Source organism: Triturus cristatus, chromosome 1_1 (genome assembly GCF_964204655.1).
Source record: "Triturus cristatus chromosome 1_1, aTriCri1.1, whole genome shotgun sequence".
Lineage (NCBI taxonomy): Eukaryota > Metazoa > Chordata > Amphibia > Caudata > Salamandridae > Triturus > Triturus cristatus.
In genome coordinates this window covers 293,254,922-293,282,917 of record NC_140579.1, presented here as the reverse complement: position 1 = coordinate 293,282,917, position 27,996 = coordinate 293,254,922, and the positions used below count along the sequence as shown (strand labels likewise).

Here is a 27,996-nt window from a genome sequence, read left to right as displayed (position 1 = left end):
AGAGTACCGGCAATATAGGACAATGCTCCATGTTTTTAGGTCTCGCCTGGCTATCGCGTAGGCTATCGCGTAAGCGATCGCTGAGCGAGACTTATGTAGGGGCTTCAGAAAATGCTCCCAAAGGCTTCCCAGGCGGATCGGGTGGCGGTAACGCGCACAACCACGCGCATTCCATTTGCCACCAGCTACTTCCTGCGCGTGCGCCGCCTCACGCATTCAGAGAGATTTAGTAAGGGGCACAAGACCTTAGGAATGCGGTTTATGGCCCGTGCATGTGAGGCATTCAAGCGCGAAGCTGGCATCTGGCATCGGACTTGAAAGCAGCAGACTGCTTTCGCCAGTGCGCGCTCGGCCTCACTTCCTGCATCCCCTCTTACAACAATTAACTTTCGTTATAACTCACACCCCATATACTTGTTCCCTCCCACCCTTCCTTTGATGTCCGCTTTTCTTGTTGTTTACAAACCACGCCACACACTGCTGCACTTCGCACAATACCGCACGCCACACACTGCTGCACGCCGCACACTGCTGCACGCCGCACACTGCTGCACGCCGCACACTGCTGCACGCCGCACACTGCTGCACGCCACACACTTCTGCACGCCGCACAATGCTACACGCCCACACACTGCTGCACGGCACACACTGGTGCACGCCGCACACTGCTGCAAGCCGCACACTGCTGCACGCCACACACTGCTGCACGCCGCACAATGCTACACAAAACACTGCTGCACGCCCACACACTGCTGCACGGCACACCCTGCTGCACGCCGCACACTGCTGCACGCCACACACTGCTGCACACTGCTGCATTACTCACTGCTGCATGCTGCACAACACTGCTACACGGCACTGCTGCACGCCGTACACTGCTACATGACACTGCACGCGACACACTGCTGCACGCGACACACTGCTGCACATCGCTGCACGCCACACACTGCTGCACGCCTCACACTGCTGCACGCCTCACACTGCTGCACGCCTCACACTGCTGCACGCCTCACACTGCTGCACGAAACACTGCTGCACGCCGCACACTGCTGCACGCCGCACACTGCCGCATTACACACTGCTGCACGCCACACACTGCTGCACGCCACACACTGCTGCATACCACACACTGCCGCACGCTGCTGCACGCCGCACGCTGCTGCACGCCGCACACTGCTGCACGCCGCACACTGCTGCACGCTACACACTGCTGCACGCCGCACAATGCTACACGAAACACTGCTGCACGCCGCACACTGCTGCACGCCGCACACTGCTGCACGCCACACACTGCTGCATTACTCACTGCTGCACGCCGCACACTGCTGCACGCCGCACACTGCTGCACGCCGCTGCACGCCACACAGTGCTGCATGCCTCACACTGCTGCACACTGCTGCATTACTCACTGCTGCACGCCGCACACTGCTGCACGCCGCACACTGCTGCACGCCGCACACTGCTGCACGCCGCTGCACGCCACACAGTGCTGCATGCCTCACACTGGTACACGAAACACTCCTGCACGCCGCATACTGCTGCACGCCGCACACTGCTGCACGCCACACACTGCTGCACGCCACACACTGCTGCACACTGCTGTATTACTCACTGCTGCACGCCGCACACTGCTGCACGCCGCACACTGCTGCACGCCACTGCACGCCACACAGTGCTGCATGCCTCACACTGCTGCACACTGCTGCATTACTCACTGCTGCACGCCGCACACTGCTGCACGCCGCACACTGCTGCACGCCGCACACTGCTGCACGCCGCTGCACGCCACACAGTGCTGCATGCCTCACACTGCTACACGAAACACTCCTGCACGCCGCACACTGCTGCACGCCGCACACTGCTGCACGCCACACACTGCTGCACGCCACACACTGCTACACGAAAAACTGCTGCACGTCGCACACTGCTGCACGTCGCACACTGCTGCACGCCGCACACTGCTGCACGCCACACACTGCCGCACGATGCTACACGAAACACTGCTGCACGGCACACACTGCTGCACGGCACACACTGGTGCACGCCGCACACTGCTGCACGCCACACACTGCTGCACACTGCTGCATTACTCACTGCTGCATGCCGCACGACACTGCTGCACGCCGCACGCTGCTGCACGCCGCACACTGCCGCACGCTGCTGCACGCCGCACGCTGCTGCACACCGCTGCACGCCGCACAATGCTACACAAAACACTGCTGCACGCCTCACACTGCTGCACGCCTCACACTGCTGCACGCCTCACACTGCTGCACGCCTCACGCTGCTGCACGCCTCACGCTGCTGCACACCACACACTGTCGCACGCTGCTGCACGCCGCACACTGCTGCACACCCCACACTGCTGCACGCCAGACACTGCTGCACGCCACACACTGCTGCACGCCGCACAATGCTACACGAAACACTGCTTCACGGCACACACTGCTGCACGCGCACACTGCTGCACGCCACACACTGCTGCACACTGCTGCATTACTCACTGCTGCATGCTGCATGACTGCTGCATGCCGCACACTGCTGCACGCCGCTGCACGCCACACAGTGCTGCATGCCTCACACTGCTACACGAAACACTGCTGCACGCCGCACACTGCTGCACACCACACACTGCTGCACGCCGCACACTGCTGCACGCCGCACACTGCTGCACGCCGCACACTGCTGCATTACACACTGCTGCATTACACACTGCTGCATTACACACAGCTACACGCCCCACACTGCTGCAGGCCTCACACTGCTGCAGGCCTCACACTGCTGCACGCCGCACACTGCTGCACTCCACACACTGCTGCACTCCACACACTGCTGCACGCCACACACTGCTGCACACTGCTGCATTACTCACTGCTGCATGCTGCACGCCGCACACTGCTGCACGCCGCACACTGCTGCGCACACTGCTGCACGCCGCACACTGCTGCACGCCGCACACTGCTGCACGCCACACACTGCTGCACACTGCTGCATAACTCACTGCTGCATGCTGCACGCCACTGCTGCACGCAGCACACCTGCACGCCGCACACTGCTGCACGCCGCACACAGTGCTGCACGCCGCTGCACGCCACAGTGCTGCACGCCTCACTGCTGCACGCCTCACTGCTGCACGCCTCACTGCTGCACGCCTCACTGCTGCACGCCTCACTGCTGCACGCCTCACTGCTGCACGCCACACACTGCTGCACGCCACACACTGCTGCACGCTGCTGCACGCCGCACACTGCTGCACGCCGCACACTGCTGCACGCCGCACAAGGTTACATGAAACACTGCTGCACGACACACTGCTGCACGGCACACACTGCTGCACGCCGCACACTGCTGCACACTGCTGCATTACTCACTGCTGCATGCAGCACGACACTGCTGCACGCCGCACACTTCTGCACGCCACACAGTGCTGCATGCCTCACACTGCTACACGAAACACTGCTGCACGCCGCACACTACTGCACGCCATACAGTGCTGCACGCCGCACAATGCTACACGAAACACTCCTGCACGCCTCACACTGCTGCCCGCCACACACTGCTGCATGCTGCTGCACGCCGCACACTGCTGCACGCCACACACTGCTGCACACCACACACTGCTGCACACCACACACTGCTGCACGCTGCACAATGCTACACGAAACACTGCTGCACGGCACACACTGCTGCATTACTCACTGCTGCACGCCGCACACTGCTGCACGCCGCACACTGCTGCACGCCGCACACTGCTGCACGCCACTTCACGCCACAGTGCTGCATGCCTCACACTGCTACACAAAACACTGCTGCACGCGGCACACTGCCGCACGCGGCACACTGCCGCAAGCCGCACACTGCCACAAGCCGCACACTGCCGCACGCCGCACACTGCTGCATGCCGCTGCATGCCGCACACTGCTGCACGCCACACACTGCTGCACGCCACACACTGCTGCACGCCGCACAATGCTGCACGGAACACTGCTGCACGCCGCACACTGCTGCACGCCGCACACTGCTGCACGCCACACACTGCTGCACACCACACACTGCTGCACACTGCTGCATTACTCACTGCTGCACGCCGCACACTGCTGCACGCCGCACACTGCTACACGAAACACTGCTGCACGCCGCACACTGCTGCACGCCGCACGATGCTGCACGCCGCACGATGCTGCACGAAACACTGCTGCACGCCACACACTGCTGCACGCCACACACTGCTGCACGCCACACACTGCTGCACACTGCTGCATTACTCACTGCTGCATGCTGCACGACACCGCTGCATGCCGCGCACTGCTGCACGCCACACAATGCTACACGAAACACTGCTGCACGGCACACACTGCTGCACGGCACACACTGCTACACGCCACACACTGCTGCACGCAGCACACGGCTGCATGCCACACACTGCTGCACACTGCTGCATTACTCACTGCTGCACGCCGCACGCCGCTGCACGCCACACACTGCTGCATGCCTGACACTGCTGCACGCTGCACACTGCTGCACACTGCTGCACGCCGCACACTGCACACTGCTGCATGCCGCTGCACGCCACACAGTGCTGCATGCCTCACTGCTGCACGCCTCACACTGCTGCACGCCTCACACTGCTGCACGCCTCACACTGCTGCACGCCTCACACTGCTGCACGCCTCACACTGCTGCACGCCTCACACTGCTGCACGCCGCACAATGCTACATGACACTGCTGCACGCCGCACAATGCTACATGACACTGCTGCACGCCGCACAATGCTACATGTAACACTGCTGCACGCCGCACACTGCTGCACGCCACACACTGCTGCACACTGCTGCATTACTCACTGCTGCATGCTGCACGCCGCACACACTGCTGCATTACACACTGCTGCACGCCGCACACTGCTGCACGGCACACTGCTGCATGTCGCACACTGCTGCACGCCACGCACTGCTGCACACTGCTGCATTACTCACTGCTGTATGCTGCACGACACTGCTGCACGCAGCACACCCGCTCGCTGCTGCACGCTGCTGCACGCCGCACACTGCTGCACGCCGCACACTGCTGCACGCCGCACGCTGCTGCACGGCACACACTGCTGCATGGCACACACTGCTGCACGCGCACACTGCTGCATGCCACACACTGCTGCACACTGCTGCATTACTCACTGCTGCATGCTGCACGACACTGCTGCATGCCGCACACTGCTGCACGCCGCTGCACGCCACACAGTGCTGCATGCCTCACACTGCTACACGAAACACTGCTGCACGCCACACACTGCTGCACGCCGCACACTGCTGCGCACACTGCTGCACGCCGCACACTGCTGCACGCCGCACGCTGCTGCACGGCACACACTGCTGCATGGCACACACTGCTGCACGCGCACACTGCTGCATGCCACACACTGCTGCACACTGCTGCATTACTCACTGCTGCATGCTGCACGACACTGCTGCACACAGCACACCTGCACGCCGCACACTGCTGCACGCCGCATAAGGTACTGCATGCTGTTGCACGCCACACAGTGCTGCACGCCTCACACTGCTGCACGCCACACACTGCTTCACGCCGCACACTGCTGCATGCTGCTGCACGCCGCACACTGCTGCACGCCACACACTGCTGCACGCCGCACAATGTTACACGAAACACTGCTGCACGGCACACACTGCTGCACGGCACACACTGTTCCACGCCGCACACTGCTGCACGCCACACACTGCTGCATTACTCACTGCTGCATTACTCACTGCTGCATGCCGCTGCACGCCGCACACTGCTGCACGCTACAAAGTGCTGCATGCCTCACACTGCTACACGAAACACTGCTGCACGCTGCACACTACTGCACGCCACACACTACTGCACACCACACACTGCTGCACGCCTCACACTGCTGCACGCCGCACAATGCTACACGAAACACTGCTGCACGCCACACACTGCTGCATGACGCCACACACTGCTGCATGACGCCACACACTGCTGCATGACGCCGCACACTGCTGCATGACGCCGCACACTGCTGCACGCCACACACTGCTGCACGCCACACTGCTGCACGCCGCACAATGCTACACGAAACACTGCTGCACGGCACACACTGCTGCATTACTCACCGCTGCATGCTGCACGCCGCACACGGCTGCACGCCGCACACTGCTGCACGCCGCACACTGCTGCACGCCGCTGCACGCCACAGCGCTGCATGCCTCACACTGCTACACGAAACACTGCTGCACGCCGCACACTGCTGCACGCCGCACACTGCTGCACGCCGCACACTGCCGCACGCCGCGGCACACTGCTGCACGCCGCACACTGCTGCACGCCGCACAATGCTACACGATACACTGCTGCATGCCACACACTGCTGCACACTGCTGCATTACTCACTGCTGCATGCTGCACGCCGCACACTGCTGCACGCCGCACACTGCTCCGCTCACTGCTGCACGCCTCACACTGCTGCACGCCACACACAGCTTCACGCCGCACACTTCCGCACGCCACACACTGCTGCACACACTGCTGCATTACACACTGCTGCACGCCTCACACTGTTGCACGCCTCACACTGTTGCACGCCTCACACTGTTGCACGCCGCACACTGTTGCACGCCGCACACTGTTGCACGCCTCACACTGTTGCACGCCTCACACTGTTGCACGCCTCACACTGTCGCACGCTGCACACTGCCGCACGCTTCACACTGCTGCACACTGCCGCACACTGCCGCACGCCACACACTGCTGCATGCCGCTGCATGCTGCACACTGCTGCACGCCACACACTGCTGCATGCCGCACACTGCTGCACGCCGCACACTGCTGCATTACTCACTGCTGCATGCTGCACGTCGCACACTGCTGCACGTCGCACACTGCTGCACGTCGCACACTGCTGCATTGCACACTGCTGCACGCCGCACACCGCTGCACGCCGCACACCGCTGCACGCCGCACACCGCTGCACGCCTCACACTGCTGCACGCCTCACACTGCTGCACGCCTCACACTGCTGCACACCGCACACTGCTGCATGCCACACACTGCTGCATGCCGCTGCACGCCGCACACTGCTGCACGCCACACACTGTTGCACGCTTCACACTGTTGCACGCTTCACACTGTTGCACGCTTCACACTGCTGCACGCCACACACTGCTGCATTACTCACTGCTGCATGCTGCACGACACTGCTGCACGCCGCCCACTGCTGCACGCCGCCCACTGCTGCACGCCACACACTGCTGCACGCCGCACAATGCTACATGAAACACTGCTGCACGCCACACACTGCTGCACGCCGCACACTGCTGCACGCCGCACACTGCTGCACGCCGCACACTGCTGCACGCCGTACACTGCTGCACGCCACATACTGCTGCACACTGCTGCATTACTCACTGCGGCACGCTGCACGCCGCACACTGCTGCGCACACTGCTGCACGCCGCACTGCTGCACGCCGCACACTGCTGCGCCGCACACTGCTGCACGCCACACACTGCTTCACTGCTGCATGCTGCACGCCGCACACTGCTGCACGCCGCACACTGCTGCAACGCTGCTGCACGCCGCACACTGCTGCACGCCGCACACTGCTGCACGCCGCACACTGCCGCACGCCACACACTGCTGCATGCCGCTGCTTGCCGCACAGTGCTGCACGCCGCACAATGCTGCACGCCGCACAATGCTACACGAAACACTGCTGCACGCCGCACACTGCTACACACTGCTGCATTACTCACTGCTGCATGCCGCACACTGCTGCACGCCGCACACTGCTGCACGCCACACACTGCTGCATTACTCACTGCTGCATTACTCACTGCTGCATGCCGCTGCACGCCGCACACTGCTGCACGCTGCTGCACGCCACACAGTGCTGCATGCCTCACACTGCTACACGAAACACTGCTGCACGCCGCACACTACTGCACGCCACACACTGCTGCACACCACACACTGCTGCACGCCTCACACTGCTGCACGCCGCACAATGCTACACGAAACACTGCTGCACGCCTCACACTGCTGCATGACGCCACACACTGCTGCATGACGCCGCACACTGCTGCACGCCGCACACTGCTGCACGCCACACACTGCTGCACGCCACACTGCTGCACGCCGCACAATGCTACACGAAACACTGCTGCACGGCACACACTGCTGCATTACTCACTGCTGCATGCTGCACGCCGCACACTGCTGCACGCCGCACACTGCTGCACGCCGCACACTGCTGCACGCCGCTGCACGCCACAGCGCTGCATGCCTCACACTGCTACACGAAACACTGCTGCACGCCACACACTGCTCCACGCCTCACACTGCTACACGAAACACTGCTGCACGCCGCACACTGCTGCACGCCGCCGCACACTGCTGCACGCCGCCGCACACTGCTGCACGCCGCACACTGCTGCACGCCGCACACTGCTGCACGCCGCACACTGCTGCACGCCGCACAATGCTACACGATACACTGCTGCATGCCACACACTGCTGCACACTGCTGCATTACTCACTGCTGCATGCTGCACGCCGCACACTGCTGCACGCCTCACACTGCTCCGCTCACTGCTGCACGCCTCACACTGCTGCACGCCACACACAGCTTCACGCCGCACACTACCGCACGCCACACACTGCTGCATGCCGCACACTGCTGCATGCCACACACTGCTGCATTACTCACTGCTGCATTACTCACTGCTGCATGCCGCTGCACGCCGCACACTGCTGCACGCTGCTGCACGCCACACAGTGCTGCATGCCTCACACTGCTACACGAAACACTGCTGCACGCCGCACACTACTGCACGCCACACACTACTGCACACCACACACTGCTGCACGCCTCACACTGCTGCACGCCTCACACTGCTGCACGCCTCACACTGCTGCACGCCGCACACTGCTGCACGCCGCACACTGCTGCACGCCGCACACTGCTGCACGCCACACACTGCTGCACGCCACACACTGCTGCTGCACGCCGCACAATGCTACACGAAACACTGCTGCACGGCATACACTGCTGCATTACTCACTGCTGCATGCTGCACGCCGCACATGGCTGCACGCCGCACACTGCTGCATGCCGCTGCACGCCACAGCGCTGCATGCCTCACACTGCTACACGAAACACTGCTGCACGCCACACACTGCTCCACGCCTCACACTGCTACACGAAACACTGCTGCACGCCGCACACTGCTGCACGCCGCACACTGCTGCACGCCGCACACTGCCGCACGCCGCCGCACACTGCCGCACGCCGCCGCACTGCTGCACGCCGCACACTGCTGCACGCCGCACAATGCTACACGATACACTGCTGCACGCCACACACTGCTCCGCTCACTGCTGCACGCCTCACACTGCTGCACGCCACACACAGCTTCACGCCGCACACTACCGCACGCCACACACTGCTGCGCACACTGCTGCATTACACACTGCTGCACACTGCACACTGCTACACGCCTCACACTGTTGCACGCCTCACACTGTTGCACGCCTCACACTGTTGCACGCCGCACACTGTTGCACGCCGCACACTGTTGCACGCCGCACACTGCCGCACGCTGCACACTGCCGCACGCTGCACACTGCCGCACGCTGCACACTGCCGCACGCTTCACACTGCCGCACACTGCCGCACGCCACACACTGCTTCATGCCGCTGCATGCCGCACACTGCTGCACGCCACACACTGCTGCATGCCGCACACTGCTGCACGCCGCACACTGCTGCATTACTCACTGCTGCATGCTGCATGCCGCACACTGCTGCACGTCGCACACTGCTGCACGTCGCACACTGCTGCACGCCGCACACTGCTGCATTGCACACTGCTGCACGCCGCACACTGCTGCACGCCGCACACTGCTGCACGCCGCACACTGCTACACGAAACACTGCTGCACGCCTCACACTGCTGCACGCCTCACACTGCTGCACGCCTCACACTGCTGCACACCGCACACTGCTGCACGCCACACACTGCTGCATGCCGCTGCACGCCGCACACTGTTGCACGCCACACACTGTTGCACGCCACACACTGTTGCACGCTTCACACTGTTGCACGCTTCACACTGTTGCACGCTTCACACTGCTGCACGCCACACACTGCTGCATTACTCACTGCTGCATGCTGCACGACACTGCTGCACGCCGCCCACTGCTGCACGCCGCCCACTGCTGCACGCCACACACTGCTGCACGCCGCACAATGCTACATGAAACACTGCTGCACGCCACACACTGCTGCACGCCACACACTGCTGCACGCCGCACACTGCTGCACGCCGTACACTGCTGCACGCCACATACTGCTGCACACTGCTGCATTACTCACTGCGGCATGCTGCATGCCGCACACTGCTGCACGCCGCACACTGCTGCACGCCGCACACTGCTGCACTCCGCACACTGCTGCGCCGCACACTGCTGCACGCCACACACTGCTTCCCTGCTGCATGCTGCACGCCGCACACTGCTGCACGCCGCACACTGCTGCACGCCGCACACTGCTGCACGCTGCTGCACGCCGCACACTGCTGCACGCCGCACACTGCTGCACGCCGCACACTGCCGCACGCCACACACTGCTGCATGCCGCTGCTTGCCGCACACTGCTGCACGCCGCACAATGCTGCACGCCGCACAATGCTACACGAAACACTGCTGCACGCCGCACACTGCTACACACTGCTGCATTACTCACTGCTGCATGCTGCACGCCGCAAACTGCTGCACGCCGCACACTGCTGCACGCCACACACTGCTTCACGCCGCACACTGCTGCGCACACTGCTGCACGCCGCACACTGCTGCACGCCGCACACTGCTGCACGCCTCACACTACTGCACGCCTCACACTGCTGCACGCCTCACACTGCTACACGCCTCACACTGTTGCACGCCTCACACTGTTGCACGCCTCACACTGTTGCACGCCTCACACTGTTGCACGCCTCACACTGCTACACGCCGCAAAGTGCCTCACACTGCCGCACGCCGCACACTGCCGCACGCCACACACTGCTGCATGCCGCTGCACGCCACACACTGCTGCACGCCACACACTGCTGCACGCCTCACACTGCTGCACGCCTCACACTGCTGCACGCCACACATACTGCTGCACGCCACACACACTGCTGCACGCCACACACACTGCTGCACGCCACACACACTGCTGCACGCCACACACACTGCTGCACGCCACACACACTGCTGCACGCCACACACACTGCTGCACGCCACACACACTGCTGCACGCCTCTCACTGCTGCACGCCTCTCACTGCTGCACACTGCTGCATGCCGCACACTGCTGCATGCCGCACACTGCTGCACGCCGCACACTGCTGCACTACTCACTGCTGCATACAGCACAACACTGCTGCACGCCGCTGCATGCCACACAGTGCTGCACGCCTCACACTACTGCACGCCACACACTACTGCACACTGTTGCACGCTTCACACTGTTGCACGCTTCACACTGCTGCACGCCACACACTGCTGCATTACTCACTGCTGCATGCCGCACGCCGCTGCACGCCACACACTGCTGCAAGCCGCACACTGCTGCACGCCGCACACTGCTGCACGGCTCACACTACTGCACGCCACACACGGCTGCGCACACTGCTGCACGCCACACACTGCTGCACGCCACACACTGCTGCACGCCACACACTGCTGCACGCCCCACACTGCTGCACGCCCCACACTGCTGCACGCCGCACACTGCTGCACGCCGCACACTGCTGCACGCCACACACTGCTGCACGCCGCACACTGCTGCATTACTCACTGCTGCACGCCGCACAGTGCTGCACGCCGCACAGTGCTGCACGCCGCACAGTGCTGCACGCCGCACACAGTGCTGCACACCGCTGCACGCCACAGTGCTGCATGCCGCTGCACGCCACACAGTGCTGCATGCCTCACACTGCTACACGAAACACTGCTGCACGCCTCACACTGCTGCACGCCTCACACTGCTGCACGCCACACACTGCTGCACGCCACACACTGCTGCTGCATTATGAGCTGCATGCCTCATACTGCTACACGAAACACGGCTTCACGTCGCACACTGCTTCACGTCGCACACTGCTGCACGTCGCACACTGCTGCACGCCACACACTGCTGCATGCCGCACACTGCTGCATGCCGCACACTGCTGCATGCCGCACACTGCTGCATGCCGCACACTGCTGCATGCCGCACACTGCTGCATGCCGCACACTGCTGCACACCACACACTGCTGCACACCACACACTGCTGCACGCCGCTCAATGCTACATGAAACACTGCTGCACGCCGCACACTGCTGCACGCCGCACACTGCTGCATTACTCACTGCTGCACGCCGCACACTGCTGCACGCCGCACACTGCTGCACGCTGCACACTGCTGCACGCCACACACTGCTGCACACTGCTGCATTACTCACTGCTGCATGCTGCACGACACTGCTGCACGCAGCACACCTGCACGCCGCACAGTGCTGCACGCCGCACACAGTGCTGCACGCCGCTGCACGCCACAGTGCTGCACGCCGCTGCACGCCACACAGTGCTGCATGCCTCACACTGCTACACGAAACACTGCTGCACGCCACACACTGCTGCACGCCGCACACTGCTACACGAAACACTGCTGCACGGCACACACTGCTGCACGGCACACACTGCTGCATTACTCACTGCTGCATGCTGCACGCCGCACACTGCTGCACGCCGCACACTGCTGCATGCCGCACACTGCTGCACGCCGCTGCACGCCACAGTGCTGCATGCCTCACACTGCTACACGAAACACTGCTGCACACCGCTGCACACTGCTGCACGCCTCACACTGCCGCACGCCTCACACTGCTGGATGCCGCACACTGCCGCACGCCACACACTGCTGCATGCCGCTGCATGCCGCACCCTGCTGCATGCCACACCCTGCTGCACGCCGCACAATGCTACAAGTAATACTGCTGCACGCCGCACACTGCTGCACGCCACACACTGCTGCATTACTCACTGCTGCATGCTGCACGCCGCACACTGCTGCACGCAGCACACTGCTGCACGCTCACGCTGCTGCACGCCACACACTGCTTCACTCCGCACACTACCGCACGCCACACACTGCTGCGCACACTGCTGCATTACACACTGCTGCACACTGCTGCACGCCACACAGAGCTGCATGCCTCATACTGCTACACGAAACACGGCTGCACGCCACACACTGCTTCACGTCGCACACTGCTGCACGCCACACACTGCTGCATGCCGCACACTGCTGCATGCCGCACACTGCTGCACGCCGCACACTGCTGCACGCCGCACACTGCTGCACACTGCTGCATTACTCACTGCTGCACGCCACACACTGCTGCTCGCTGCACACTGCTACATGCCACACACTGCTGCACACTGCTGCATTACTCACTGCTGCATGCTGCACGACACTGCTGCACGCAGCACGCCGCACACTGCTGCACGCCGCACACAGTGCTGCATGCCGCTGCACGCCTCACACTGCTACACGAAACACTGCTGCACGCCACACACTGCTGCACGCCGCACATTGCTGCACGCCGCACACTGCTGCACGCCGCACACTGCTGCACGCCACACACTGCTGCACACTGCTGCATTACTCACTGCTGCACGCCGCACTGCATTACTCACTGCTGCATGCTGCACGACACTGCTGCACGCCGCACACTGGTGCACTCCGATGCACGCCACACAGTGCTACATGCCTCACACTGCTACACGAAACACGGCTGCACGCCACACACTGCTGCACGCCGCACACTTCTGCACGCCGCACACTGCTGCACGCCGCACACTTCTGCACACCGCACACTGCTTTTATGCGAGTTTATGCTACTGACATTGTAAATGTCAATGCCTTTTGTTTGTTTTAAAACCAAAACATAAATAAAAGGCATTGTAATTTTACCTTGCCAATAGCTCAAACTCTTCTAAATGCGAGACCTATTTCATTGCAAATGCTTGTTTCACACTTGTTTTAATGCACCAAGAGCAAAGCTGAACATCTCTTTACATACGCATATTACGTATGTTTCATACTTTTTGGTACTCATCAGAAGAGAGCAGTCCATGGCATGGGGTGCAGAGCTTGCTGCTTGATGTTCCCATGAGCTAATACCCGATAACATATGTTTTCTTGCAGATTGCATATGTTTGCAAAAAATGAATGCATAAAAAAAAATTGCAAGCTTGCTCGTGCCAAACAAGTTGGCTTTAACAATCCTTGCTTCATTTGCAGCTGCAAATGAGACAGCAAGATGAAAAAACTAATTTTGAAATAGAAAATGGTGGACAAAGGTCTGGCGGTAATTTGTGTGGCACAGTTTGGGACTTCCATAATGTGAATAGGTAACGTAATGTCAGACTATGACACTCCGGTTGCAAGGCGTTGTTGCCAAGACAAAGTTCAACACTGCACTACATGAGAAAATATAGCACAGCTACAGCTTCTGCTTACTTGCTGACAAAAAGACTGTTGAGCGGGTAATGTAAAGCTTTGCATCACATAGAATCGAGGCCTCTGGACCATGAAGTGTACATACAGGCAAATCCCAAGAGTAACAGTACGATGGCTGCACTCTCAGCAGTGCCGTGACCTGAAAAGACCATGCCTTTCTTCTCTCCTGAATTCTGGTGACAGCACCTTAAATGTGTACTGCCTTAAAGACGTATACTATCATTAGTGCAGTGCCACCGGGGCCCGTGGGTGTGAGAGGCCTACTTCACTCCAATTAGGGGTGAGAAGCCTTTCCTCCATGAGTGCACCCATCTCATGGGCCACAGTGGTTTGAAGAACCTACCTACCTTATGACCCTTCTGCTTACAGGAAAGGGTATTTTAACCCACAAACTCATCACAATGTGAAAGGAACACGATTTTTAAAGTGTGCCAAGCTTAATACAAAACATAAACCTCAAATGAAGGTCTGCATGCATTACAAACCTGCCAAATAAGCTAGGAACTTCAGACACTAAGAACAAAGTATGGACGAATTACATTTGGACATTCACATTGCCAATATCTCCACCTCCAACAAATGTGAGAACAATTGAATTCCAATGCTTGTTTCAAACAGCTAACGCAGTTCTGTGTGCGCAGCGAGGTAACATGAAGTCTTGTGGCCTGATCAAAGAAAAATGGTATGAAGGCAAAGAAAAATGGTACGAAGGTGCCTGCAAGTGATTCATAGCTGCCAAGGTTTCAGATTGCTTAAGTTTGACATTTTCAAATTTTTGGTGTAATTATGAGTGACATTCAACGACCACGAGTGACACTTTCTCACTAACAAAAATCAAGTGAAGAAGATGAGGGAAACATATAAACATCAGAAATTACAGCAACAAGAAACTCTATGAAGATCTTAAAACTATTTCAAAGCACCAGAAATGGAAGGACACTATCCGATATGGAAAATAGACTACATAGTTGCCACGTTTTAAGAGTGCTTAGGTGAGCCATTTTCAAGGTTTCAGAGTACTTATGAATGACATTCAACTACTAATGGAATTACACTAAGAGTGACAGAACAAAATCAAGAAATTAAGTTCATGGAAACAGATAAAACAAAAGAAATAACACTGATTTTAGTAAGGACAAACTATAGAAGAACTGCTGCAGAGCACCTGATCCTACTGTAAAATGAACGGATGCCCACAATCAACTCACATTCTACATGATTTTACTCTTGTGATCACTACTACTGCTTGCGAAACCACAGATAAAATTGCACGAACACCGTGACAGGAAGCCAGTCGAGTATTTCATATGATTTTACCTTGGCCCTGCCAGCGTAGCAGCAATGTGTTTGTGGGGGCCCAGCAGGATTTCTTAATAAAAAAAAATCTGATCCTGTCTGGTGCTAGTCACGCGCTGACCAGTGACAGAACCAGGCAGGCTGCTGAGGCATGAGTGCATTAAAAGGAGTCTGCCCTGCCAATAAACAAGTATTTCGTACCGTAGGCGGTGCCTAAGCCTATTTTTTTATAATCATCAATGTTATTGTTGAGTGTGATTGAGGAATGGCGTCGGGGATATTTGCGCTGGTATAATGCAAATAGAAAACACCTCACTCCACCTACTCTTTTATCTTCTGCCCCTACTTACTCTCTGTGCCTTCTGTTCCCCTCCCAGTGCTGCTGCGTCTCCGTCCCTGTGTGTGTTTCCCTCACCCCTTCCTGACCCCCTGTATCCCACCCCTCTGTGTGCTCATCTGCCACCCTGGCATCTCTCTCATTGCCCTGTGTTTTGTTATCACTCCCTACTATTCTGTGTACTCATAAGCCACTCATCACCGCCCCAGCATTTCTCTGTTCTCAGCCCTCTCCTTGACTTCATCACCCCTTCCAGCCCCCGTGTTCCACTCCTATGTGCACACATCTGTCACCCCAGCATCCTTCTGTTCTTATCACCTCCTTGCCCTGTATTTTAATGATAACGTCCTGTGTTCCACTCTGTGTGCTCATCTGCCCCCTCACCCCTCTAGTCATCCCTCTTTTCCCCCTGTGTTTTCATCACCCCTTCCTGCCCCCAGTGTTGCACTCTCTGTGCTCATCTGCCACTCCTCGCCTCCCCTATTACTCTCTGTTCTCATCCTTTTCCTTGCCTGGTGTTCTCGCCCTTTTTTGCCCCCTGTGCTCCACTTCTCAGTGCACACATCTGCCACCCTCTGTTCTCGCCCTCTCCTTGGTTTTGTGTTTTCATCTCTCCTTCCTGTCCCGTTTTCCACTGTGTGCTCATCTGCCACTCCTCGCTACCCCCCGCACCCCTCTGTTCTCACCCCTCTCCTTGTACAGTGTTTTCATCAACCCTTCCTGACCCCTGTTTTCCACACTGGCTCCTCGTGGCCACCTGCACCCCTCTCCTTGTCATGTATTTTCATCACCCCTTCCTGCCCCCGTGTGCCACTCCCTGTGCTCATTACCTCCTCCTCCAGTCTTCCTCGCCACAGTATTCACATATGAGCCTCAGGCTCCACACAGAACTCCAAGTAAAATTAAAAGAGCAGCGCTCTAGTCTCCCCTCCCTCCTCCAATATGGCCCCCAGTGTCTTCAGCCAATCCCATAAAGGGATACAGAACCAACATCACAACCTGTTCTTTTTTTCTGCACATCTCCGAGTGCTGTATGCCTGATGGTCAGGTGAGTGGGGCGGGGTTCCTGCTTGAGCAACCCCGTTTTGCCCTGGGGTATCCAGTTTGGGGGAAGTAGTTGTTTAACCATGGGGGTGAATATTTCATTGTTCATTGAGTTATTGCTTGTGTTTTTTTCCCCGTCTTCTACCCTCGCGCCTCTGGTCCTGCTTTAGCGGACTTTAGTGGCGTTTTTGTTTCAGTTCGAGACTCGTATTGGGAGTCCTGCTAACCTGTGTTTGAAATCGTTTGGGGCTTCCTTCCGGGTGTTTCTTTCATTCCCGGCCGCGCGTCCTGCTGAGCGGACGTAGCGCGGCCGGGTGCGTTTGCTGTGGGGGCCGGAGGCTCTCATTCGCATTCATTACCTGCTGAGATGTGCTGAGTTGTTGTGGTGGGGGCTGGTGGCTCCCGATAGCGTCATTCTGCTTCTATGATTTGCGGATGACTGGAACATCACGCGTAGTCTGTCTATACGCAGGCGCTCGTTTCTCTTCCGGCATTTATGTTTTTTGGTTGACTGACAGGGGCTGGCTTGTTTGGTTGCATAGCAACCACGGGGCCTTTTTAAACCGGGAGTGTTGTCTTGGTTGCCTGTGCTTAATTCACTCATCCATTTGTGTTTGTCTATGATGGAGTGTGGTTCTAAGGATGTTGATGCTCCTGATCCATTGGTGGTGGCTTCTGGTTCTGGTATACAGATCCCCTCTATGGACGTGTTGCAGCAGATGATCAATTCTGCTGTGGCTGCTGCTATGCAGGGTCAGGTGCCTGTTCCTCCTGCGAAGCGGGCTAAGGTTGATGGCGCTGCGGCTGCTGATTCTGAGAATGAGGAGGAGGTTGATGTCAAGGGTCGTTTTGTGCAGGGTGCCGACCTGAAGGAGGTGCTGGGTCACATTCGAGAGAACTTGGTATTTCCTGCTTCTGTGGTTCCTCTGGAGACCGATCTATTTGCGCAATATCAACGTCCTGAACCCGATTCTTTGCCTCTCCACTCTTCAGTCTTGAGGGTCATGGAGAATGAATGGAGGGATGTGGACAAGGGTTCCTTTCCGCGATTTTTGAATAAAAGGTACCCGCTACAGGATTTTGATGTGAAATTCCCTTCCTCGGTGAAGGTTGATTCCTTGTTGGCCAGCATGGCGTCTCATGGAACTGTAGTGTCTGAGGATTCTTCTCCTGCTGACCCGGTTGACCGTAAGGTGGATGGTGCGGTGAAGCGCACTTTTGCGGCTGCTAATTTCTCTATCAGGGCAGCTGCCTGTGCCTCTTACACTATACAATCCTTGCTTAAGGATTTTCAGTCTCTGTCTGAATTGTTGGACCAAGGGGAGGATGTGTCTTCTACCCTGGCTATGATGGAGCAACAAGTTCGGTTGCTTTCGGATGTCTCCTTTGACTCTTTGGGTGCGGCGGCTTCAGCGGCTGGGTCTTCGGTGGCTGCGAGACGCCAGTTGTGGCTTCGTTCATGGAAGGCTGATGCTGCGCAGAAGAATCTACTGATGAAGATTCCTTTTTCTGGGGTTAAACTGTTTGGGTCGCCTCTGGATGACATGGTTAAGAAAACGGCGGAGGACCGTAAACTCCTGGCTCCTGAGAGGTCGGGTCACTTCCGTTCCTTTGGGTCTCAGAGGGCTTTTGGGCCTTCTCGGAGGGGTAGAGCTGGTCCGCCCTTTCGTGGGAGGGGGCGTGGCCGGGGTGGTCCTTCCTTTGGAAAAACCCGGTTCTCCGGTACTTCTTCCTCCTCCAACCCTGCACCAAAATCGTGACTGGATCGCTCCTGGTATGTGTCCGGTTGGGGGTCGCCTCAGTTTCTTCCTGGAGTTTTGGAACCTGACTGTTTCGGACAAATGGGTGCTACAGGTGGTTTCAGAGGGCTTGCGTATTGGATTTATCCAGACTCCCCCAGACTGTTTCAGGGCCACTCCTTATCCCAGGGATCCTGTACGGAGATTGGCGCTTTTGGAGGGCATCGACTCCCTGTTGGTAAAGGGTGCGGTGATTCCTGTTCCCGTCGATCAATTGGGGTTGGGTGTGTATTCCATCCTATTCCTGGTGTCAAAGCGAACTGGGGATCTTCGACCTGTGATGGACCTGAAGTGGGTGAATACTTACATCCCTCACCAGAAGTTCAAGATGGTTTCCCTTCAGTTGATCCTTCCTCTGATATCTCAGGGCGACTTCCTTGCTTCGATAGACTTGAGGGATGCTTATCTCCATATTCCTGTTCATCCAGACTCTCAGAAGTTTCTCCGGTTTTGCGTGATGAGTCGGCATTACCAATTCCAGGTAATGCCCTTTGGACTCTGCTCTGCTCCCAGGGTCTTTACTAAGGTTCTGGCTCCTCTTATTGGCCTTTTGCATGGGGAGGGCATTAGTGTTTTTCCTTATCTGGACGACATTTTAATTTCTGCTTCTTCTCTTCCCAAGGCGGAGTTGCATGTCAAGAGGGTGTGCCATGTCCTGGAGCATCATGGGTTCCTAGTGAATGTACCGAAGTCCTCACTGGTTCCTGCACAGGAATTGACTTTCATTGGGGCTCTGTTCAGGACTCAGTTGGGTATGGTGTTCCTACCTCCTCCCAGGATTCTGTCCCTGATGTCTGCTGTTCGTGCCCTGTTGGTGGGACATTCTCATCCTGTGAGCCTATGGCTGAGGGTTCAGGGTCTGATGTCGGCGTCATTGTTGACGGTGCCGTGGGCTCGACTACACATGTACCCGGTTGTGTCACACGTTTTGTCGCATTGGGACCCCTGTTCCCTAGATATGAATGTTTTGATTCCTATGTCAGAAGATGTTCGGGTGGTCCTGAGTTGGTGGTTGGACGAAGGTCATCTGTCCAGGGGCCGCCCATTTCTGATTGTTCCCACCCGCGTGGTCACTACCGATGCCAGCCTGCTGGGGTGGGGTGCTACTCGGGGGGATTCAACGACTCAGGGGGTTTGGCCTCAGTCGGTGTTGTCATGTTCCTCCAACTACAAGGAGCTGAAAGCCGTCCTTCTGGGTTTGTTGGATTTCTCGAATCTGGTTCAAGGTCACCATGTGCAAGTTCGAAAGGACAATCAAGTTGTGATGTCATATATCAACCATCAGGGAGGGTGCAGAGTTCAATCCCTCAGTTGCCTCAGCCTTCGGATTTGTTGTTGGGCGGAGTTGAATCTGGAGTCCCTATCTGCCATTTATCTTCCTGGCGCGGAGAACACTGTGGCGGATTGTCTGAGCCGGGTGTTTCCCTCCATGGGCTCTTTGTCCCTGACACATGTGATGTTCAGGAGGTTGCGGCGGATGTTTGGTTGTCCGATTGTCGACCTCTTTGCTTCCCGGGACAATTTCAAGATCCGTTGCTATTGCACAATTATGCCTTGCCGGGATGCATGGAGGGTGGATGCCCTGTCGTTCCCTTGGCCGACGGGTCTCTTGTATGCCTTTCCTCCTGTTCCCCTGATTCCGGCGGTCTTGCAGAAGATCAAGAGGGAGGGATCCTTTGTGCTTCTCATTGCTCCGGGTTGGATGCGTCGCCCTTGGTATCCCCTGATGTTGGAATTAGCTGTGTCTCCGGGGTGGGCCTTGCCATTCAGTCCTTATCTGCTGTTGGGTCCTCCTCTTCCTCTGCCTGTGTTCCGTTCCTTGGGTCTGCGGGCCTGGCTCTTGAGAGGGATTCGTTGATGCGAACTGGCTGTTCTTTGGCTGTGGCTGGGGTCATTCAACAATCCAGGAGACCTTCTACTCTTAAATCCTATGCTAAACACTGGGATAATTTTGTTTCTGTGTGTCTGTGTCACGATCTATCAGTGGCTTCTTTGGATCCGGCTCGCATTTTGCATTTTTTGAATGATGGGTTTGTGCTGGGCTTGGCCATTTCGACTCTTCGGGCTCAGTGGGCTGCGATTCAGGCGTTCCATGTCCTCCCTTTGATTTCTGTTTCACCATTGGTTGCTAGGCTTTTTAAGTCTCTCTCTTTCCAACGCCCCCGTCCTATTATGTGTCCTCCACCTTGGGACCTGCCTTTGGTTTTGCGCTCCTTGCAGTTGGCTCCATTCGAGCCTTTGGAGTCGGTGGAGTTGAAGTTTTTAACACTCAAGGTGGTGTTTCTTGTGGCGATTGCTTCTGCCAGACGTATGGGTGAGTTGGGTGCATTCCTTCGTTCTGCTCCCTTTTTGTTGGTTTTGTCGGACAGGGTGGTGTTGCGTCCTCATCCTACATTCATTCCGAAAGTGGATTCTTATTTTCACAGGTCTTCTGAGGTGGTGCTTCCATGTCTTTGTCCTGATCCTTCCTCGGATGAGGAATCCCTGTTGCACCTCTTGGATGTTCGGCGTGCTTTATTGATATATTTGTCACGCACGTCTTCATTTTACAAAGTGGACAACTTGTTTGTCAATTATGGTTTGTCACGTCAGGGACTGAAACCCTCCCTCTCGACGATCAGTCGCTGGATTAAGGAGGCCATTTTGTTGGCGTATGCTTCGGTTTCTGAAGTTCCCTCCCTTCCTGTTCAGGGACGTTCCACCCGCTCTGTTGCTGTGTCTTGGGCCTCCTTCAAAGGGGTGTCCATGGAGGATGTTTGCCGGGCTGCTACTTGGTCTTCACCTCATACATTCATGTCCCATTACCGCCTCCAGGTTGGGGGTGGGGGTTCTGTTTCATTTGCATCTTCTGTTTTGACTGCGGGGATGCCTTGAGAGGTTGTCTTTGATTGCTGTACCTCTGTATATTAAATTTGGTTTTTCACTGCACTTTGGTGTGGTCTTTTCCTTACATGAAGCTGATTGCTTTGGTATTGGCTCATATGTGAATACTGTGGCGAGGAAGACTGGACGAGGAGGTAATGCTCCGATACTTACTGGTAATCTTCATTACTCCGAGTCCTAGTCTTCCTCGCCACAGTATAGTTTCCCTTCCCTCCCGGCCCTGGTGGTGGCTTCATGTCTGCGGCTTTGTGTATCAGGTCGTGCTGTTGGTTCTGTATCCCTTTATGGGATTGGCTGAAGACACTGGGGGCCATATTGGAGGAGGGAGGGGAGACTAGAGCGCTGCTCTTTTAATTTTACTTGGAGTTCTGTGTGGAGCCTGAGGCTCATATGTGAATACTGTGGCGAGGAAGACTAGGACTCGGAGTAATGAAGATTACCGGTAAGTAATCGGAGCATCTGACGCCCCAGTCATCCTCTTATTGCCCAGTGTGTTCATCACCCCTCTGCCCCGGCTCTTTCCCATCTTCACTAAGCCCTACAACTGGAACCTCCGATGTCACCATACCTGCTGCTGCACGGGCATGGGGGCGGGCATTAATGTGCCGGACAAGCCCATCATTGAACTGACCTGACCCAGGATTGGGTCAAACGAACTCGAAGGCAGGTCAGAGATCACTGCAGGTCTTGCAGGACCCTAATTGGAAAGAAGCTTCACGCCCGCAAAGATTTATGGCCCTGCTGGTGTTACTTGGGAGCAGGGGCCGCAGGGCACAGAGCCACAGACTCACCTAAAATTAGGAAAGAGGTGTGACATGCAAGGCAACCATGGGCTGCAGCGCGGCGGCGGCCGCACAAAGCCTTGAATCCGCCGCACACTGGGCACACTGGGCGGAATATAGCCCAAGTTTCGGTAGCCCGCACAACACTATTTTTCCTCGCACAATCGGGCAAAATATCGCCCAATTGTGCGAGAAGTAGCCCAATCTGGCAACCCTGCTCTGACTATTGCTGGAAGAATTAGCACCTTACACAATACCAAGCCCTGTCAGCTGAAACCCCCGAGGAATCGGGTTTTTGCTTTCAGGAATCGGGAGGCGGGAGACTAGCCTTGAAATCGGTAGTCTCCCACCTGAATCGGGAGGGTTGGCATGTCTGCCGCTAGATGGGACAAATACGTTTCCGTAGGTGGGAGGGTATTGGAGGAGCAAAGGGATGATGGGTTTGAGATGAGATCAGGGAGCTCTAATTTATACGGAAGTGTAGAATCCGGATCACTTTCAGGGGGTTTACAACAGATAAATGCTGGGGTGTAGGATCTGCGGTGGTTAGTGAAGTAATTGAGGGATTGGTGATATAATCTGAGTGGGATTTTGGGACTGGCAATCCAATTAAAGAATTGCCTGGGTTACGGTGAGATCAAGAGAAGTCTGAGGTGCACGTGAAGCCAAGGTGTGAGAGCCATGGGGTTGGTAATAAAGTCGAGAGAAAGGACCAGGCTTGTGATAAACGAGGGGAAAGCCAAATCGAGGTTGGTGGCTATGCAATCCTTTTTGGAGGGGATCGGAGTCTAATGGAATAGATTATGGAGATCGAGCTAAGAGGATAAACCAGTGGAGTGTAAACGATTAAAGGCTGAAGGCTTTTTGAATAGATGATGCATATTCAGAGAGGGGGGTTAGAATAGGGTAGCATGAAATTAGGTGTCTGATGGCTCGTGAGCGATGTCCTATAATTGTGTTGTACTGGGGGTAGAAGTTCAGCTACGCACAGGGATATATATATCTATATATGTGTGTGTGTGTATATATATATATATATATGTGTGTGTGTATGTGTGTGTGTGTGTATGTGTGTGTATATATATATATCTCCAAAAGAAAGCTGCACCACCATTGAGGCACCACACACGTGCTTGTTCAAACCTTGTTTATTCGGCAAGTTGCAGGGAAACCAGACTCTCCTCCACACAGCGCAGGTAACCAAACATGTTTCGGGCTCATTCGTCCTTGTTCACTGGTATCACAAGAGAGCCACAGCAGCAGAGTCTCGCGCCGTTTGTGCGGCGATTCAAATATAGTCCCGCCCATTGGGGTCACCTTGCAAAGGCATTCTGGTCTCTGTAGTTTGCTGCATTTAAATATCCATACTGGAATGCCGCTGTATCTCTCAATGTTTTTTAAAACTATAGTAGATCGTTGAGCAAGGTGAGGCTGGGTCCCTGCTATCACACTCGTCGAAACTGGTCACGCCGTTCCATCAAGCGCTATCAACTTCCAGCGCATAGGAGCCGCTCGTCCGCGGCGGGGTGCCTCGCGTCCTGGGCAAGGCAGCTATATATCCAAAAGAAAGCTGCACCACCAGAGAGTAAAATAAAAAGTATTACACATCCGGCGGTGGATGTGTGTTTTGTTAACCGTGAGGGGGGTTTCTTGCATAGTTTGGTGGAATTTTTGTCGAATCCCCTTTGAATGGCTTGGTGTGCGTGTGTATTAAATGTGCCCGTCAATAGCTACCCATGTTTGTATAAATAAACAACAAGGGTGTCTACTTGGAGAGTACCCACCGGCGGGGGCGCCGGGATTAGGCACGGTAGGGCGTCAGACACGTCAGAGCTTCACTAGCGGTGTAAATACATTTCACGTGGATTCATTGTATGCATAGTCGCCTTTTAATGAATTTCACGCAAATCGTCATGGTGATAGGTACATGCAGTTTGTCCAGCATGTCCTAGGTGTTTCTATAAATATATATATTTTTTTAAATAATAAAAAACAAAGGCCGGCCCCGGGGGATGGGGTCCCCGGGGCCATAAGTGGCCTGAGGAGGGGGGCAACGCAGCCCCCCTCCTAATGAATTAAAAAAAAAAAAAGGCCATGACCCGGGGGCTGGAGTCCCCGGGGCCGATTAAGGCCTTGGGCGGGCCAAATTAATTTTTTTCAACAAAAAAAATTAGGGTGCAGGCCCTGGGGGATGGGGTCCCCAGGGTCAATAAATTAGAAAAAGAAGGGGGGGCCACACAGCCCTCCTTCTTAAAAAAAAAAAAAGACCGGCATCGCGCCGGAGGCCACGCCCCCTCCTTGCAGCACTCTGCAAACGCACCCCCTGGCCAGTTGTACGTTGGGGAATTAATTGCCCTTCAATACTGAGGGTCCCTGAGGGCCAACTAACCCAACAGGTATCTCCAGTATGCGCCAGGGAGCTGCGTTGCAGACAGGTGTTCAGAGGCCATGCCCCTTTTTACACCTCTATGCAACGCAGCTCTGTGGTGCTTACTGGAGGTACCTAGTGGGCTAGTTTGACCCTAGGGACCCATAGGATTCAAGGGGACTTAATCTCTCAACATAGAACGGCCACAGGGCGCGTTTACACAGTGGTGAAGGGAGGGGCCTGAGGTGACGTGTGCAAACACGCCCTGTGGCGCGTTTTAAGTGGGGGAAATAATTCCCTTTCAATCCTGAGGGACCCAGGGGGATAACTAGCCCACCAGGTGCTTCCAGTAAGCGCCACTGCTCTGCGTTGCAGAGAGGTGGTGCAGGCCGTGCCCCTTTATACACATCTCTGCAATGGCGCTTACTGGACGTAACTAGTGGGCTATTTTGCCCCTAGGGACCCTCAGGATTCAAGGGGACTTAAACTCCCAACTTTTTTTTTTTTAACACACTTTATTATTTATTTTTGCCAATTTATCAACCATACCAACATTACAGGTATACATCTGCTAATGTTCGCTAAAAACATTGTACTCATTATGTAAAAGCATGGTACTTGAAGCGTACGTATACAAGTAAACCCTAGTCTTGTCTCACTATCCGTTTAGAAGTATATACTGCCATTCGTAGGGTTCTTTCATACCTAAACTATTCGGGTATCCACCAGGATTATAAGGCAATCTAACATCTAACTGAATAAACCCCCCCCCCCCCCTCCCCCTCCCCCTACCCCACTCCCCGGTCTCTAGATCTTCCTATGGTGTCAGTGTATAAGGTCCTTGGTCGTACGTACTATCATGTCTATAGTGTCGAGTGTTAGATCGTCGCGGCCATCTCGATCACCATAGGGCAAGCACAGCTAGGGTTACCTGTCTAGTACGTGTTGGGGTCAGGGGCCGTGCCAATTACTGTGTGTGCCCTGGTCCTGTGGGGTGTAAATCCACATTTTTTAGGTCTAAGAGCATTACGTCCCAGTCCATCGCTATGGGGTGCTTACGCATTCCTTTCTCCTCTTCCCGCCTCAATGCAGCACTCTCGGCCTCCCCCCCATAGTATCACATCATCTTGCCAGGCCGTTAGAGTCGGGCACCTAGGGGCCTTCCACTGTCTAGTGATTGTAGGTATCGCAAGGATTAAAGAGAGGTCGAGGAAGCGCATTTGTGCTCGTTGAGTCTTGGTGCGTTTACATAGTCCTAAGAGACAGTCCAGGATGTCGTCTTTTACGTCTATATGTGCGACTCCATGTAGTGTCTGTCGAATGTGTTGCCAGTACGTTTGTAAGCGTGGACAGTTCCATACCATATGGGCGACTCCCGCCCCCTCAGTCCGGCATCTAGGGCAGTTATCTTGTGCCGTCGGGAACATAAGGTGTAGCCTCTTAGGAGTGAGGTAGGCTCTATGTAGTATCATCGTTTGGATGAACCTGAGTTTGGCGTTGCGTGACACTTTCTTTGGGTATTCCACCATGTACGCCCAGTCTTTGTCCCTGATCTCCCTGTCCGAGTCCTCCGCCCATTTAGCTCGGAGATCGTGCAGCTGGGTGCCGACCTGGGCCCGGATCCCGGCGTAAAGCCATTTTATTAAATGTCCCCCTGCCCCCATATAGTATAACAAATGTACCAGTTCATGCTGTGTCGATTCCGCTCGTTGAGGAGCCCACGTGTTTTTAATGTAATGTGCTGTTGTTGCGTGTAGTAGATAATGTCGGTTCGTGGTGCCCGTGGCCTGCACAAAAGTACGATGGTCCAGGAGGTTACCATCCCCAAAGAAGGATCCCACTGTTTCTACCCCAGCTGTCACCCAGACCCGCAATCGATTTTTTTTGTCAGTCTGCCAGTAGGAAGAGGTATACCCAACAGTGGTATATTTTTAGCATATGGGGTGCACTTTCCAGTGTACTGTAGGGTCTTTTTCCAACATTACAATGCTAGTAGTAGTAGAGGGGGGGGCATTGCATGGTATCCGTGCCCTAGGCAGGAGAAGCATGTGCAGGGAGCCTTGCGTCAAATCATCCAGAGTATACACTATCTCCTGGAAATTCCGCCCAGCCGTCCAGTAGGACAGCCATTGGAGCTGGCTGGCCAGGTAATACGCCTTAAAGTCTGGTACCCCTAATCCTCCGCTCCGTGGCGATAGTTGCAATTTCTTGAGGCTAATCCTGCGTCTGCCCCCTTCCCAGATGAGGTCCAAGAGAATGGAGTCAAGTAGGTTGAACATGGCCTGTGGTATTATTAAGGGCAGATTAACAAAGTAGTGTAATAGCTGGGGGAGCACCACCATTTTTGAGATGGCTATCCGACCCATCACTGACAATGGTAGCGAGGTCCAGAATATCACGCTAGAGCGTAGAGCCGTAATGGCTCTCGTAAGATTACCATCTAGTTGGTCCTTGTGTGCTCGGTAGACTTGAATCCCAAGATACTTAAACGTGTGGTGTGCAGTCGATAGTATAGCGCCACCAAATGGGATCGTGTCTGGATGGACTCCCTCATGAAGATGGAATATGATTTCTGGTAATTAATGGCCAATCCCGAGATACTTTCAAAGGTGCGGAAGAGGGACGGAATTGGCTCGATATCCGAGCCTAGATCCCGTATATAGAGGAGGAGATCGTCCGCGTATATTGAGAGAACATGAGTGTTACCATCCAATGGTATACCTTTGTGGGATGCTCTGGCTCTCAACGCTATCGCTAGCGGTTCAAGTGCTTAAACGAACAATAAAGGGGAGAGTGGACATCCCTGTCTGGTGCCTCTGTGTGTGGTGTATGCAGAGGAGATATGGTTGCCGGTGCGTACTCTGGCCGTAGAGTCCGTATAGAGTAGCCACACTAGTTTGAGGTAGTCTTCCGGGAG

General features: G+C 56.0%; 1 protein-coding gene across 1 annotated transcript in view; it reads left to right on the top strand.

The window, feature by feature from the left end:
• The window catches only part of YOD1 (YOD1 deubiquitinase), a 76,376-nt gene that overhangs the window by 1,275 nt on the left and 47,105 nt on the right, over positions 1–27,996 (top strand). The gene's annotated exons all lie outside the window — the stretch shown is intronic.